Source organism: Gallus gallus, chromosome 2, assembly GCF_016699485.2.
Source record: "Gallus gallus isolate bGalGal1 chromosome 2, bGalGal1.mat.broiler.GRCg7b, whole genome shotgun sequence".
Lineage (NCBI taxonomy): Eukaryota > Metazoa > Chordata > Aves > Galliformes > Phasianidae > Gallus > Gallus gallus.
In genome coordinates, this window is record NC_052533.1 from 22,056,467 (window position 1) to 22,070,891 (window position 14,425).

Here is a 14,425-nt window from a genome sequence, read left to right on the forward strand (position 1 = left end):
GTAGATGATAATCTGTCTTAATACCTGTACAAATCAATTAAATCTATTTTGTGCACCGTTCACTGCATGCCAAATTGGGTGGGAGAGTAAAAGCACTTAGCAGAGGAATCAGACTGCACATAAACATGAATTAGATAAGCCTTGCAGTATGAGTCGCGGAGGAGGTGAGATATAACATTTAACTCCTTCAGCTACAGATAGATTTTTAAAAATGGCCTCCAGAAACAAAAATATGGGGCAGGACTGTGGAGCCCTTACAATGCTGGGAAGTTTCACATTAGATTTATCCCCTGATGCTTGACCATAACACCTCCAAGGTGACTGAGACGATACAGTGTTTCTTGTGAGACACTTTGATGCATTGTGAACCCCAGAGCGTAGGCACCATATCTTCAGACCTCCTTGTGAGGACGGACTTCTCAACTTGTGGTTTCCAATCACCATCACTACAGTGCTTGTAAATATCCAGACTGGCTGACCACAAAGCTAACTGGAGGTCTGAGGCAGCTTATGGACTATGTAAGAGGGGACAGGTTCAAGCTTTCAAGACTTTACCTTACACTGCGTGAATTTCTTCACTTGCAAAATTAAACCTTCTTCAAGCAATATTTGTCTGGCAAACCTCCATTTTTTCCATCACACCTGTCCTCCCATAGGTAATGTATAATCACACGGGGCAAATTTAAAGTTGAGTATGACAGAAATATTTTATACTCTCCCTTAAAATCCATAATAAAGTGTTGATATAAATGGACTCAAAAATAAATTACTAACCACATTTAAAATATGTGGATAGATAGATGAAATTCTGTGCCAAAGAAACTGTTGTAAGGCTAAGCGTATATCTAACACATGCTGCTAAAATTTTGCAGGATAAAGCATTGTACAGAAAAGTTCATTGTCAGAGGGAAAATGGATTGATTAATCTTCATTATGACAGTATTCCAGATTGTAGATACTTGAAGAAAGTTTGACTGTAGAAATGGCAAAGAAATCCTGCTGCTGCTCTGACCAAGGCTGCAGATTTCTCCCATGACCTTGTTTTGGGTCTGTGGTCTGTAAAAGGGGGCAGTGTAAAAGGGAGCATCACTGTGAAATTTAACTTTGTTACCAGCTGAAATTTTAATTGCCCTCTCACCAAGACTTCATGCAACTATGTGTAGTTAGCACTTGGACTTGCTGCATTGCACAGCATGCTTTGCCTCACTGGGCAATGGTGAACTGCAGAGAACTTGGAGGAAGGAGCTGAGAATCCAGCAGTGAACACTCACAAGGAAAGTTTTCTTCATGACCCTATAAACTCCTCTTGTATCCCAAAATACTAGAATGCATTCAGCTCTGTGCAATGTAATGTAACTTTGGATGTTCTCTTAGTCCACTTCAAGGTTGTTGGCCTCTAGTTGAGTCAAACTTGATTGCTGATTTCTTCTGAGTAGAGGAACCAATAAACCAAAAAGCTGCATGCAGGTGACTCCACCACCTCCCTGAACAGCCCATTCCAGTGCCTAAACAATTAATGTTGCCAATGGAAGAGAAAGGCTGAAAGTTACAATTTCCTTAGGCTGCCATTTTCTTGATGGATAGGTTTTTTTGTAATGTAATTTTTCATATTTGCAATTCCTGCATAGTCACAAGTACATATTACACAGCCCTTCTTTTCCTCATGCATGAGTCAAAATTAGAGCCCAACTCTATGCATTCAACTGCACTGAAGTCCACAAGTTGAACTTAGGTTAGAATTTAGCCCTGTGAGTTTTGTGCTGTCTCCATCAATATGAGGTTAATGGATGAAAGTGTGCACTTAGGCTATTATTGCACATTTAGAAAAAATACACGGGTGGGTATTAGCTTTTGGATAAATTCACAGTGGAATGAGAATAACCCTTAGGATATTCTAGTGCAAGTGATATTTGAGGGGTTTAATGCTAGTTAAAGGTCTGTGGTACAGTGACCCCATTTGCATGTAATTATGCAAAAGGCAGAGATTTTCAGAAAGAAACATGGCATGTGTACTGTGCATTACACTATGCAGTGTATGGAGAGAAATATTCCAGGGAGCCCAAGGCAGAAGCTAAGCTGTGACCCCACTGATTTCTGGCTCTCAAAATAGAGATGAACAAGAAAAGCTGTGCTCTGAGCCATTCCAAATGCACTTCAGGGCACAATCCTCTGATCTGACTATTGACAGCATGTTTTGAGGTTTGGTGGTGATGGATATAACCCAAATAGGGGCAGGAGAAAGCTGGGTGCGTATGCTCGTGCTGCAGCACAGATGCACACCTACTTTGTTGTCCAGCCTTCCTGGGGCACAGAGCTGCCCTGCTATCACCTGGCTGCTGGGATGGTTCTGCAGGGTGGCACTGAGTGCCCAGTATATTTAGCAACTGACAGAACAAATTGCTTGTCTCTTTCAGGCTGGATTGCTTTCACTGCTTGTAGAAGGGGAATACTGCAAAAAAAAAAAAAAAAAAAAAAAAGATAAAATAATTTTTTTAAAGTTGTTAGTCAGAAAATAGGAGGAAGCCACTTGCTCTGGCACTTTTCTGCCTCTGCACTGAAACATGGGACAGCAGCTGCTTCAGAGCTGCCCCCACCGTGGGCAAAGGGATTCATCTGCACTTAAAACATTCAGTGCACAGAAAATGGAATAGCAGCATCTCCTTTCATTTCCATGCCCACCGACACACACTCAAACAGAGCGCTATGCTTTTCCACAGTATCTCACAGTACATTTCTTTATCTCTACTTTTCTCCCTCCTTCCTTCATTAAGTCCTTCTTTAAGACTTATTTTTCCTTGTGTTTATTTTGGAACATATGAGGTGACCAAATCTTTCTCCCTTTGTCTCTCATCAGAGCCTTCATTGCTTTACATCCATTGGGAAGAACTGATCCAGTTATCTCCCAAATTGCATTTCAGGAGCTGGCAAGCCTGACTTCACAGATAAACTGGAGAGCACCCCAACTGATGTAAATGCAGGACACAGCTTTTTCTGCTTCATTCGGCAGTAGATGATGATTACTCAATTTTGCTACAACATTGATTGCTACCAGAGGGATCAGTGTGCTTTGCCATCATTTCCAATATTCAGTTGTTATGTAGCGATTGTTGTTGTCTATTATTTTATGTTAGGGCAGCAATTAGTACTCTCAGAGATTGATGCCTCTCATCAGCACGCAAAAGACAGTTTCTCTTCCATGTTTCTCACAGACTAAACATAAGACAAGAGACAACAGATAAATCCATCAAGCAGCCCAGATACTGGAGAAATGATTATTGATGCAATGAGTCACAGCAGTGCCTTATTATAATTTCTGCAGGCTCTTTCTTTCTGGCTGCAGAAGACAGAAGCCCTTCGTTTGATTTTCTTTCATTTGGAGTATAACATGCTCCCTCTCCATCAGATCTACACTCTCATTATATCTCAACATCTGATTCAAGATTGGTGAATGTAGTAATGCATCCCTCCCTGGAAAGGAGATACATTTTTATAAAACAGCAAAATCAGTATTTTTCAGGACAACACTGACTACCCAATTTCTATTTAGTGGAAGTATTTGGGTAGATATAAAGCCTACATAACCCTGGACAGTGATGTACTCTACTTGGTTGAAGGCATACTCCTTTAGTATTTTCAGATGTCTCCATTTTACTGTCATCATGAACTCTGCAGGCTTGGATAACTCTGCTAGCACCCTCACAGTGCTGCAGAGGTCCTTAGGGATAGGCTGCCGAAGAACCTTGATGTAATGGTATGTACATTTGCTTGTGTAATGGTGTGTACAGTCCTGTGAGCTGTGAAAAATATGCGGTCATGCTTTTCCATTCTGATAAAGAAATTTGGTTTCAAGATTGCAAAAAAGTTGTCACTTTTTTTGGCATATTTGCCATTTTCAGTCAACGGAAAGACATGACCTGCAAATTTTCAAATGGAATGTGTAAAGTTGCAATCAGACAGACATTCGACTCAAAAATCAGATCATGTCTCTCTACTGGACTTCTGTAAGACCTGTCTTATCAGAGAGAAATATTCCTTGCTTCACTGTCACTCCTTATTCTTGTCATCACTCTTTGGCAGTATGCACATTTGTGAACACCTGTTTCAAGGATGAGGTACTGGAAGAGTAAAATCCCACCAAAGATCTCTGACAAACATCTTAAGATCTGACTAAGAATCACAGCCGCTGCCATTGAACCAGACTGATGCATTAGTCTTACAAAAACAAGGTCACATATCCCAATAATTTTATGGTTTTGTTGCTCTTCTTTTTCATGTTTTAATTTAAAAAAAAATGTTTTGTTAATATAAATTAACTATAGTATACATTTTATGAGGGCTGATCCAAAAGCAGTCCCTTCTATTTCATTACGTTGGCCCATGATGTCAGAGGTGGATGTTGGTGGTACCATCCTTCCAATATTCCATAGCATTTTGTTGCTGTGTTACAGATGGCAGCAGAGGGACAGTGACAAAATGGCATCTGACATGGAAGTGTGGATGAAGAAAAGGAGTGTCATTGAATTCATCCATGAAGAAAACGCTGCATCCACTGACATTCCTTGACTCTTGCTGAATGTTTCTGGAGACCAAACAGTGGATGTGAGCATAGTGAGGCAGTGGGTAGTAGCAGTGGCAATAGTGACAGTGGATTACCTCTGCTGGTGTAGCTTTTCCAAGCACAGCACGCAGCTCTCGTTCTTCGCTTATGAAAATGTATAGCTAATGATGGTGACTATGTTGAAAAACAACATTTTGTAGCTCTATCAAACAACTGTTGTTCTATCAAACAGTGTTACTATGCTCACTGTATCCGTTATAGTGCCCATGGAAATAAATAAAAGGCATTGCTTTCAGAGCAACCTATAAATATGTAGCCCAAGACAATTTCTCTTCACTCCATGTGGCCAAGGCAAGACAAAAGGTTGGACATCCGTGGTTCAACTGATAAATTGGCCACTTCACTGCCGAGTTCATAGAATCATATTACTTTGCTTTGCCAGGGACTTGGTAAAATTGCTCATCCGGACACAGTAGAGGTTTAGAGAGAGCATTCAATCAGGAGCTGTGCTTGCTGCTTGCTTTTGGGTTGTTGTTCCTATCACACCTCCTGCTTTGGTACACAAGGCAGAAATGAGTGAAAACTGGGAGAGCAGTCTAGAGGACGTGAAGCTCATCATTATATAGGCACACTTATTGGGGAGGGGAATATTTATTTGTTTTCACTTTTTCAAAAGGAAAAGGTAAAATTTAAGAATACTTTATTTCAAAGGCAGGCCTATGCTAAAAAGCCAGGTTGGGATACTCTGGAGCAGCAAGTCACTGCAGTGAATACTTCTCACTGTAAGGACAGATCTTTAGAGACAGTCTGCAGGAACTCCATCACTGAGCCCACTATGGAGCACTCAGATGAACACCTGCTTGGAGGGGTTGAGCATCACCTGCCTGGTTTTGGAGCTGGGAGTTGGACCAGATCACCTCTCCCTGTAATTCTGTGGTAGCATGACTCCAGAGAGCACACCTCTGCTTGCAATTAGGATGATTCAATTAGTATCACTCCCCTAAATTCCCATGGCCACTTCTGCCATCCTCAATTCATCCTTAGCCTTCAAGTGCCTGCTGTAATTAACTGGCTGTTATTGAGGTGTTTTACTTCAGAAAGAGTGGGAAAAGCTGAGATGGGAAAAGTTATTTGAGAAGAAAATAGAACAGGAAGAGTCAAATGCCCGGTACAGGCAGACTCAGCCCAGAAGTCAGGTAGGGAAAGTGGCTTAAATCCCTTCCTGCTCTGGGTTTATGAAGGCTTCCAGGTCAGTGATTTATGCTGGCCTTGCTGGCTTGATCTGTGCCACATCTCAGGGCATGCTCATGCCTGATCTCTGTTCCACCAGGACTCACTGCTCATTCCCATGTGAGGAGAGCCTGTTGGCAGTGCATCTATCCCTGTGGCCAGGTGACAAAAGAGGGCCTAACTTCTATTTAAACAAAAATGATACAGCTTGCTTGCATTAATCTCCAGTTACCAGACCAGCCTGCTGTGTCCCCCATCTCTGTCCTTGACATCAGCTCTCCCCATCTCTGCTGTTGCCTCTGAGACCCTGTACATGCCACAACACAGCCAAGCCACCAGCCCAGCCCAGCCTAGCTGACCATGACAAAGCTTTGAGAAGCAACCACGTTGCAAATCATATTTTTCTTCCCCTCTCCCTCTCTCCTTTTTTTTAATGGGAAGGTTGGAGATGATGGTGTGTGGCATAGGGATGGTCCTGCTAGGAAGCAAAGTGCCTATGTGGATGGATGCTCAGAAGGAAAGGGTATTTCACCCCCATGGACACATTTACAAATGTGAAGTGAGAGTTGGGACAGAAGGAAAACAGATGACTTTGAGTGGCTAGGTTCATTTTGCTGTTCAAAACTGTGAAGTTGTCCCTCACTGTGCCAGGTTCCTTGCAGCTCTGTGCCTAATTACACTGGATCATGCTCAGAAGGCTGCCTTGCTCCTGCCTATTAACATCTGGGTTTCGTGGCTGAAGTCTTCTTTCCTTCCCTACCCGGTGCTCCTGCACTGTGTCTATCTTCTCCTTGCCTCGGTTTTATGTTTTGCCTGGCCTTCCCCAGGAAACAAGTCATTTGTTTTCTGTGAAAGCGCTGCCCGAGGAAAGAGATCTGGACTTCTACACCTTTTGTTATGTTTTAGCCAAGCCATTCATCGTGACTGAACAAAAGTTGGCCTTTTTTGAGAAGAATGATTTTTCATGTGTGACAACCTTTTTAATACATTGCAATTGTGCAATGTATTAAACCTCAATATAATTTTAGAGCCATTTAGGGTGGCTTTGCTGGCTGTTTTTCAGGAAAAAAAAATCTGGGAGGAAGAGTTATATTTCCTCATCAGATTGCCACGAGCCCAAAGTCTGTTTCCCAATGGGTACTATTCCACCTTCTCAGAATAAATCACTTAAGTGAAATGATCTCTGTACCTTCAATATTATTCAGATTTTTCTAGTCGGAGTTATTGACATTAAAATGTGAATCACTTAGATGAGATTACTCAGATTAAGTTACAAGTTAGTAAAACTTTGCAATAGTGACTTTCTTTGTTCTGGATTCACAGAGCATAAAGCAGTCCCACGCCATGCCCTGGGCACTTTGAAGCCTGGAGCTATTGCTGACCCTTTTTAGTGCTGAGAATCTGCTTCTCCAGCCTACAGGTAAGCTACCACTTCTGGTTTCCTCACGCCTGTGCTTTCCCTGACTTACCACGCATAAACTGTGAGCACTCTGCTGTGTCACAGCCTCGATGGTAGAAGACTGCAGGTCCCTGTTTGTGCACGGGTTGGGCAGTGGCAGGAGCTTCATCCTCTGGGATACACAGTTGACTTACTTCTCATCACTGAACTCCAAAGAATTCCATCACTCTCATCCTGCTGCATCCTGACCACCTAAAAAATGGCTTTCCATGGGAAGGAGGTTCGTGTAAGGACTTCTGTAACACGGGAACCTGGTTGGCCCTCTCACTGGACCCTCACACCCGCATTCTTGACTACCATGGAGCTCTGAAGACTTCAAAGTGTGCCCAGCACTTTTCCTGAACTCCCTGCCATGTCTAATTTTTGACCCTTCCTCTGAGAAATGAGTCCACTAGCGAAGAGAAGATAATTCTGCTCATTTGGTCTCTTGAGATTCCCACTAAGGGGAAGAATAACAATCCAGCAACAGCTTCACTGATCTGCATAGAAAATTCAGGCTGCTTTTTTTTGCTGACCCTACTGGCTTGCCATATACAGCTGTAAAACTTTATGCTAGTAATCCAAAAAGGCAGCTGGAATTTTTAGTCACAGGCTGTCAAATGTCATGTTCATACCACATTGGATTAAATGATAATAGGAGAATAATTCTTTTAGTAAAATATTTAAGACATATTGAAGTATAAGCTTTGTGAAACAAATTCATAGGAATTTTACAGCTTCAGAGCAAAAGTAGATAATGAATTTTAGAGCAGAGTTTTTTTTTTGTTTTGTTTTGTTTTAAAAAAAGGTCAATATTGATAGTTCAGCAGATGTGTCCTAGTGGTGTTGCACATGGCTCAGCTCCTAGTGAAAGACCACCAGGTCATTCATTTGGACAATGAGCACACTAAACATCTGCTATGTCATTATGTCCCCTGCTGTTGTGCATCACTCACCTTTCTCTCTTCTGTATAGCTGTAGCCTGCGCATGAATATGGAGTGAAAAGCATAATTTAGATTACTGTGCCCAGTGTCTTTTACTGCATTTGACCATTCAATAGTTGTTCAGCCACAAAGGAGCCACAAAAACTTGCCAACTCCCTGTAACAATTTGCAGATCGATAGCACACTGTTACACATCAAAGCGACAGCTGACTGGTCAAGTGCTTTACTACTGATTTGTATTTTCTAACACAAGAGCATTTATGCTCTTAGTTATCATAACAAGGTAGGTAGATGACATTCAACCATCCTGACTGATATAATTTTGAGGAAAATCAAACCCTCTGCAAACCCAGATGTGTCAGGTATACACAGATCTTCTGTGTAGACCTTGAAGGCAGCTGAGTGATTTGTGTTTCAAGAGAAGCACCAATGTAGCTTGTCCAGGCTCTAGCTGCGACTTACCTCTGATGCTTCAGGTGGGAGCTAAACAAATCAGAGTTCAAGTTTCTCTGAAGAAGGGAAATAAAAAGTCTGCATTTCTTGACCTAAAAGTCCAAGAAAAGCTTGAGGCATGAAATTATACAGTTGATGAATAAATGAACACAACAGACAAGCCTAACCTCCTTCTTCTGGAGACCAATGACAAAAGTACTCATCACAAGCTTAAACTCCTGATACCAGGGCTTCATCCTTAGCCAGGTCCCAGGTGCATAGAGCTGCAAATCTCTATTTTACATCTGATCAGCATCTCTGTCTCCCCTGGTCAGCCGAGACTTCAGCTCACCCCTGTTCATTGATTTGAAAATATACTCCGTAGTCTATGAGTTTGCTTTGCATTTTGTTTATTATAATCTTAAGCAGAAGGAATTTTGCTAGTTGTATAAAAGTCACAGAACATCTATCTGGTGTATGGGTGCAAGAGAGATAGGAGGTTCTTTCTTAAGGTTTTTGAAAATGTTCCTTGTTCCTGAGAGGGAGCACATACCTGGATGGTTAAATTACATGGCAAAAGGCTGTCATCTGTTTTAGTGATCATCTTCCAAAAATGTAGGCATGTTTGCATTGGGAGATCTCAGGCACAGCTTAGCTGGTAGAAGATAGCCCGTATCCTCAAGCATGCATGTTAAACTCTGTGCAGCTGTTGAGATTTCCCACACACAATGAGCAAAGTTGGATGCGGTGCTCCGAAACATCTTTCCCTCCTTTGGAATCAGAACACGTGAGGCACTTCTGACCTGAGGGACCCACATCCCTAATCAGGCTGAGAAACAGTTGCATCCATTGGCCATAAGCATCATTTTGATTCATACGTTTTGCTTTGATTCCAAGGGAGAAATGCACATGTACAAAAGATAGAAATATTTCCTCCTTTTGGATGTTCCTAATACAGTTTATAGATTTTTTTTTTTAATTGACTTTGAATAAACTCTAGCCCAATTTACATGGTTGGATTCTGATAAAATGGTATGTCTTTAGAAACATTGCAACAGTCTACCGTGGAACGTTTTTATATGTTTTTTCATAATACTGTGCATAAGACAAAACTAAATTTGCTCTGGTTCCTCGGTGGCTTTTTTTTATTAAAGGATGTAAGATTCCAGTGTTTACATAATAACTTACAGCTGCTGAGAAGCTATTTTAGTCAGTGCATACACTGAGCTTACAGTTACTGTCTCCAAATACCTGTGGTCTAGCCACTTACTTCAGTCTGCTGATCACTTAGCTGGAATAATCCACCCATCGCTACGCTTTCGGCTCCCTCCGGCCTGACAAGAACCAAATGCGGAGCCATTCGGGGAAACCCAACCCAGCTGCTGTCTCCTCACAGCCCGTGGCTGGAGGTGCCCACCACCCGCGGTCTGGCTGCGGGGACAGGGCTATCACACCGTGTTGGGGCCAGCTGGGAGCTGGGGTGAAGGACACATCACCCCCAAACCCACTTTTGCTGAGAGAGGGGCACAGATCTCGGCTTGAGCCCTGCCCTGAGGCCTGCAGCTCACGCACCCGGCTGGTGCGAGGCAGGCAGCAGGCAGGAGGGAGGTGGCAGATTGTTTTAAATACAATTTATTAATTTCTGTGTGGGTTACATGCAGTCATTATTCTGTCTCTTTTTTTTTTCTTTTTCTCCCACTGACTTAAGGGAAAGTGCATGTCCTGACACGAGTGCAACCCGGTGCTGCTTGTTTGGTTATTTAATGGTGATTTTTTCTGACAGAAAAACCTTTTCATTCAATTTGATCATTGCTACTAAAATTGCTTCATGTCTTCAATATCCAAGTCAGTCTGCTTGCCAAGAAAGCATGTCTTTCTCGATGCTGTCTAACGAGAACCACAGATTAATTTATATGCTTATTTCTCCCAATTATTATTTCTGATTTTGTTGTGAGAAAATTCACCACTCAGTCTAGGATTTCACTAAGGCTTTTTTTTTTTTTTTTTTTTTTAATCCAGTTCTTTTAATGAGCATTGGAAACAGCCTAGGAAACAATGATAGAAGGTAAATCCCTTTTAAACAACAAAAAAAGTGTATGTAGCTGAGTTATCTGCTGCCTCTGCTGGGGTGAGTGGGGCTGTAATGCTTTTGTGTACGAATTGCTTTGGGATAATAATGTTTTCTACTTGCTTATACATTTTTCATCAGACAAATCAGGCGAAAAGGTTGTATCACACAGATCTGTGACTGGAGCTGCTTTCCTGTCCTGCAGCTGCAAGTGGAAGATGAAACACATTTTCATACTTGGAGAAAAAGGGTCAGAGTTAGAGGGAGAAAATGGTATGAAAGTGCAAAGCCTTGCATGTAAGTAGGTAGCCCCTAAAGCAGGTGCTAACAAGACCTTCTTGACAACCACTGAGTTTTGTGTAGCAGAGGAGAAGATACAGCTGAAAGAAAAGAAAGAGGCAAGGAATGGCATTGTGCTGTATCTGACTGGGATTACAGTAGCTGAATGACTCATTGTTATAAAATATGGGTAACAGAGCGTCCTTTCATGTCTCTCGATGCAGATTGAATGCAGTCCTGACCAAGATGACAAAATTCATTTTGATTGAATGCTTGTCCATATTTTTAAATGAAATGCATGTGGGGCTATTAGCTCAGTTCCCTGTCGAAGGCGGCTGTGCTGCACGGCCCTGCCATAAGTTTGGCAGCCTTTGAAGCACCGGGCATCCTCCAGAACAGACAGGAACATTTGAATGGGGATAAACGTTAAACCATTTTGTAGTTTCCCAACTCTGGGGTAGGTATTTTTTATATTAAAAAATACATAACAATATAAGAGGTAAAGCAAAAATGAATATACATAAAGTGCTTTATAAAAACAGAAAGCGAGAGGAGGACATGGCTGGCAGGGATCCTGAGCTCCTCCCATGTTGGAGGAAGACAGGATGGGCAGGGATGCAGACTTCCTTGTCTGAAGTAGACACTGAGCTTCAGGATCCAAAGAATACAAATAATAAATTCTACTTTTATTACCATTTTATCACATTCTTGTTAAAGCTAATTTACAGTTTTTCATCCTGGAACAACCACTCCCACAAGTCCCATCCTACTAATTTTTTTCTCTTTAATATCATTAAGAAACAACTATGCTTAGCTGCATGCTGAAAAGGTCACTCATGTCCTTTGGCTGACAAATGAGCAGGTCACCTACACAACTTCACTGAATAAGGTTCAAATCTTTAGAGACTCATGGGTCTGAATTTCAACCAAATATAAATACTGCATGACCCCTGAGCCATTTTTTAAGGTTTTGCCAAGGATTTACGGTATGTTTTGTGGTTAAAGAAAGAGCTATTGACATGGTTACACAAAGCACTGCTAGAGTAGTCTCCATTACCTCCATCACTGATAGGTGAGTTCAGAACAGAGCAGGTGAAAGCTTGGACTAGGACAATAACCACAGAATGGAAAACACATCACATAGAAGCAGTTAAAAGGACTTTGATAGCCTTATGTAGCACAAGAAAGTCTCAGAGAAGACACTGTTTATTTCTTTAAGCATGTCTCTGGGAGGAAAAGGTCTTTTCTTCTGAAGGGCAAGTGAGTACAAGGACAAGTGGATATAAAATGGATGCACATGCATTCATGTTGGAGAATACAAAAAGAACTAACAATGAAACGAGCGAGAGTCTCAGCTGGACTTCTGGGAACTTACTGGGCTCTATAACCACAGTTTGAAGCCATTTTTTAAACTGCATTTGTAAAGTGTAATGATATGGTTGTCTACAATTGCAAGTAAATGACCTTAATGTGTGATTTATTTTGTTTTTTAAAGCTTTTCCTAATTATTTAACCAATGTTCTTAGTACCAGAAATAGCTTCCAAAATAGATCAGGAGTTGAGGAGCAGGAGGATTTCACAATGCACTTTCTGGCTGGAAATACTGCAGCATTACTTCTTTTCTTTTGGATGAAGTAAAGGTGGAACTGAGTGTAGTGCTCCTGTTGTTTCACTCTTTCTGAGGATCACTTCCAGATCCCACTGGTATCATTCTTCTGCCTACAGCTGCTTCCACAGATTTCTCAGTGGGTGGACTCCCTCTAAAAATTGCTTGTGCTTCTGCCAGGATGTCTCTCATTTTCCAACACCCCACCTTTTAAAGAAATTCTAAGTAGTGTATAAGAACAATACAGAAAAGACGCTGTACTTGGAACACACTTGGAACACTGTTGATGTTTTGTTAGTTCCTGCAGACAACCAGCTTTGCAAGAGGTAGCTCTTATTATTATTATTAAAGAGCTTTATTAAGAACATAATGTTTTATTTGTTTTTTATAGTGTTCATTCCTGATCATCCATGCCCTATAAAGCACTGAAGTGAAAACAAACAAAAAGAGCAGCCAATTTTTCTACAATGTATTTTTTTTTAATTCCAAGTAGGCAAAGTATAATAAATCCAGGGGAAAATTTACTAAAATGAAGGACTTCAGACATCTCAACTGCACTGATCCAGCTGTGCACTCATAGGTGTTACCATGGGAAGAAAAGCACTACCCACCTTGCTTACCATTTTCACTGCAGGTCTGAAAAGCAAAGGCAGAAAATGGAGAGGTAAATGTATAGTCATCTACTAGCACCATGCACCATGAGCACTCCATTAAAACAAAACAAAAGAAGAAAAAGAAAGGACATGGCTACGCCATCCTTATGTACACGTACATAGCAATATATTTTATTCACAAGAAGTGAAATGGGAACTTCAACCTCTACACAATTATGCTACTCACTGCCAAAAGAAAGAGAAAGGCTGTTGCACTAACAGAGACCAAGCAAGGCCATTTTCTGCATTACTCAACAATAATTTCCACAAAGACATATGGCATATATGGCATTTTACAAGCTTCCAAGTGTTTAAAAAAATAAAATGAAGCAGTCTTTTCACCCATATATATTACTTTGCTTTCTGTTTAGAAATTTCAGTAACAGTAGCCCTAGACTGTTATTTCATTGTCCTTGTGGTACCACAGAAGAAATACATCATTTGAAAACAAACCAAAATAAAACCAGCATGAAGGAGGAAATGCTGAAGCTGGCAGCCTACAATTAGGGCTACCATCTGTGTTGAGGTTCAGGGAAATAAATGCATGCTGCATTTATTTGTCCCATTGGCTCTGCATAGCTCCCGAGGTTTAGCAGTGTGAACACTGAGCTTTCTGATTTCTCCATATCTCACCTGAATGGGCCAGCCATCTTAATATATTGTATCATATGTGCCTAACAGGTCATGGTTGCTGACTCCATAGCTGTGTTAAGTCCACTATTGCATCACAATGCAGGCATTGTCTCACAGCATAATAAATACATGTAATTGAACATCTTGATATATTTTATGAATTTCTTTGTTTCTGCTTACATTCCATTAAAGGACTGGAGAGAGAAGTGCTTCATTGTTTTGAGTAAACCAATCTATATCAATTTAATGTTTGATTGCACAAAAGAATTCTGAGCTGAGTGTTTATTGTTCATCACCCCAACTGCAATATATCTAGCATACAGAATTTGTTTTATATATATACATACACACATATATACGTGAAGTATCTGTGCATTCTTTATTTATATGCATTTATATGTGTATTTATATCTGTGCATGTCCATAGGTGCGCACAAATAGTTGTAGATTACATACACAGTAATAATATAGCTATCTCATTAGGAAGACATGAAGGATGGGATTCATCTCACCTATATCTAACTGTCAGAGAGTTGTCATCTCTTGTAAGGCAGTCATGCAGGTCACCTCTGAAGCCCATGGA

The 14,425-nt window shown here is 41.0% G+C and overlaps 1 long non-coding RNA gene across 1 annotated transcript; it reads left to right on the forward strand.

Annotated features, from left to right (window-relative positions):
* Nucleotides 1–2,477: 2,477 nt before the first annotated feature.
* On the forward strand, nt 2,478–13,479 carry LOC124417800. The gene is made up of 2 exons (XR_006938639.1): nt 2,478–7,208; nt 7,293–13,479. It is a non-coding gene; the product is annotated as an uncharacterized LOC124417800 (long non-coding RNA).
* Nucleotides 13,480–14,425: the final 946 nt, after the last annotated feature.